Below are 3,583 nucleotides of genomic sequence, written 5' to 3' on the forward strand. Positions count from 1 at the left end.
TCAAGTAGTCCTGGTAGATAAACAAAGAGAATTGCAAGACTTGTGTTGTTTAGAAAGGTTCAAAGTTTCTCTCTCACCATAAAATAATCCCAAGTGAATTTCAGTCATATAAAGTGGCTTAAAATATTTTACTGGTTAACTTCTAGACACAAGAATGCATCATCATGAGGTAAATATTTTTAAAGAAAAAGTGAAGATGTGCTTGACCGTAAACAAAAGACAAAGACTATTTAAAATAAGAGAGTCTGAGTCCTCCTGCCACTGCCTCCTTTGGTAAATCCTACCTGCATGGGCCATCACAGCCAGTGAGAGCCTGTTTCTGTTTCTTAAGTGTAAAATTGGAAAACATGTGCAAAGAAAAGTTATGAAGCCGTAAAATCATGATCAACTTTAAACAACTATAAGCAACTGATGTTTGTATATTCAATAAAAAAAGGCAGTTCTGTGAGCATGAAAATTAAACTAACCTCAAAAGAGTGATGTCTTTCTGCATCTTGGAGCCATCCTACATTAGAAACATATAGCTAAATAGCAATACTTTTCTGCAATGTTGAATTTTGAAAGAGAACATAGGACATGTGGTTTGCCACACCATGCTACATGTAAAGGCCCAGACACAATGACATGCATCTCAAGAAACACACCTCTACATCAAACCCATCCTCAACCCACATAAAATAAACCACAAGTGCAGAAACTATAATGTTGACCTCGGTGGCTTCAATGGTGAGCTGAGTTAAAGTTGTTTTATGAACTGTGCAATTAAAACCAACCCATGCCTTTCTATACATTTTGTCTTCTGTGTCTCTAATGAAGAATTATTTTTATGACACCATGAGAAAAATCATACAGGGTTTGGTTAGAGACACTCACTCTCAGAATCTATTTTTTTCTTTGTGTCAACAGAAATCTTATTCTATTCAAAGTTTAGAATAAATAGTGCAGAGTTAATTGTTTTAGAGCATGAGATTAAAATGTTAGATAATCACAGGTCTTTGTTCTATTTACTAATGACCTAGTCATCTAACCAGGGCTAAATCAAGAGGCAACTTCAGAAAATACCAAGAGAGCCATGTATTCTCAGATCTACCATGAGCAATGGTAGTATTACCCTGGTAAGGTTTAGGTAAGTACTTTTTATTACCATTATTTGTTTGATTTAGATAACAATATGATTATACCCTCCCCTTTCCTCCCTATAAACCCTATTTAGAATACAGTTAGAAATGATCCTGGTTTAGTTAATGGTAAGTGTAGGTTCTTCATCAAGATAAATTACTTGACCAACTCTTGGTGGTCAGATATCTTTCTAGTATCAGGCATTATTTCCTGCTTGTTAAGTATGTCTTATTCTAACTCAGAAGCAGTAGATTCTGCATTTATAGGACAGAGATCTTAGTAAGACGATGTGCTCATACTTAGTGTGTCTTCATACTTTATAAAGTGAGCAGGTAACAGTCAGTGGTTCACTTTCTATTCTACTTTTATTAATAGAAAGAACTGATTGTAACCAGCTTTTAAATGGCTTCTTTTCTAACTCAGTATGAGTAATGTTGTCTCTCATCCCATTTAAATCATATTTTCTCTAGACTACTGCATCAAACCCAAGACTGTCTATTGATAACAAGCTCCTGGTTCTAGAATCTTCCAATATCTCTGCTACCCTTTAGTTAGTCAAGAAAATGACATCAAATGTACTTTACTCTTCACCACATTAGTCATTGATCTCCAGTGATATTTACAACCTCGCTTCTCATGTGTTTATGATTGTGCTAATATTAATTTGCATCCTAGCTGAATGATAAATTGTGCATCGGGTGAATATCATTGATTCAAGGCAAAACTAGGACTTTGGTAGCAATCACATTAGAAATTATTTACACAGCAATAAATGGAATCAAAAGGCACTTTAAATAGCAAAGAACCATGTACAGAGAGTAGATAATAATGTTTTAAATATTCACATAACTCATTATGAAACATTATTAGCCTTGACTTTAAAATGACTGGTTGGTTTGTAATGGATCTCTTAAAATTGATGCCTAATTTTTCATATTTACCCAACTTTTATAGGTGGAATTTTAGCTACTTTTTTGTAAGGCTTATAAACACTGAAGAACCTAGAGAGAAAGAGAAGCCATGTAGAAGCAGTCTCTACATGTGCCTTGCTAACTTGTAAGAAGTTATACAAGTTAGGAAACAGACACATTAGAAGAAAAGTTAGCACATGCATGGTTATGTAAACAAAACAGAAAACGTTATGCTAAAGGGGGAAAGACAAGTTTCCCAGTAAATTTGAATTACCATATTGTATAGTATATAAAATAAATTAAGCAATAAAATATGTGGTAAGTACTCATGTAATCAAACTACCATCTAAGCATTTATGTTTATTGACCTAGATCCATTTTTGGTCTCAACTTTGGTCAGAGAAGTTCCCTTTCTCTGTGGGGAAGAGTTATAGCAGGTACTCATAATTGTCAAAGTGCCAAGTATTTGTAACTATTAAGGGCACATAGACAAAAGAATCATATACATTGTCCTCTTTCACCCAAGGCTCAGAGACACCAAGGAAGAAAATGGTGAGAGACCTTAAGTTCTGAAAGATAAGGAGAACAGTGGAATGCTAATTTCTGGACATGGAATGGCTGTTGTACTTACCAATTCATAGCAGATATGGTTGCCTGCACAGGACCTTCCCAATATCAATCGAGTAAATTTTATCATGAATGAGGGAGGACTCTAAGTCCTCACCATTGGCAGGGGAGACAGCATAACATAGAGAAAGGAAGAGCTATTCTCTCTTTTGGAACATAACTGCTAGAGAGAAATGAAGAATAATACAGCACTTATCAGAGCCTTAGGGTATAATGAAGGACATAAAATTTCAGAGGAAACAGGGTGGGACAATTTGGGAAGAAAAAGGAAGTGATGAGTGCATATGACCAAATTGAAAATTTGAAAAATAAATATATTATAAAATAACAAAATTATTTTAATATGTACTATGGACATAAGAAATGCTCTTATGTGAATAAAAAATGCTTAAGAGAAGATCCTTGGAAGACAACAGGATGATACTGATGAAGTCCTAATATTTGCCACAGAACTGTCTAGTAAACACTTGTGAATAGCATAATGCTTGGTATATAATAGGTGTAACATGAACTGCATCCAGGCAGCAACAAATACTTTCAGGCAGTAAAAAGACAGTGTATGAGCTGATAACAAAATACTAGTTCATTTCAGAGAATGGATGCAAGGCACATACTGAATTAGCCAAATGATAGTGTTGCAATGGCTTCTGAGCACGTTAGGTCATGTATTACATTCTATGCATTTATTTGGTTGCTTAAATGGTTAAGTTAGGCAACATGCTTGAGTATAGTATAACATGTGAAAGTCTGTATTTTTTCACACCATTCAACGACAGAAAGTTGTTTAAATCTTCCAAGTATTCCACTCCTATTCATCTTTTTTTTTCTGTCCAAAAGTCTGTAACAACTCCTTTGCACTGAGATGACTGTTATAATTAATGTTAGTCTTAGCAATGATGACCCATGTTAAAATTCTTCAGTCTGAA

This window comes from Micromys minutus, assembly GCF_963924665.1.
Source record: "Micromys minutus genome assembly, chromosome: 7".
Classification (NCBI taxonomy): Eukaryota; Metazoa; Chordata; class Mammalia; order Rodentia; family Muridae; genus Micromys; species Micromys minutus.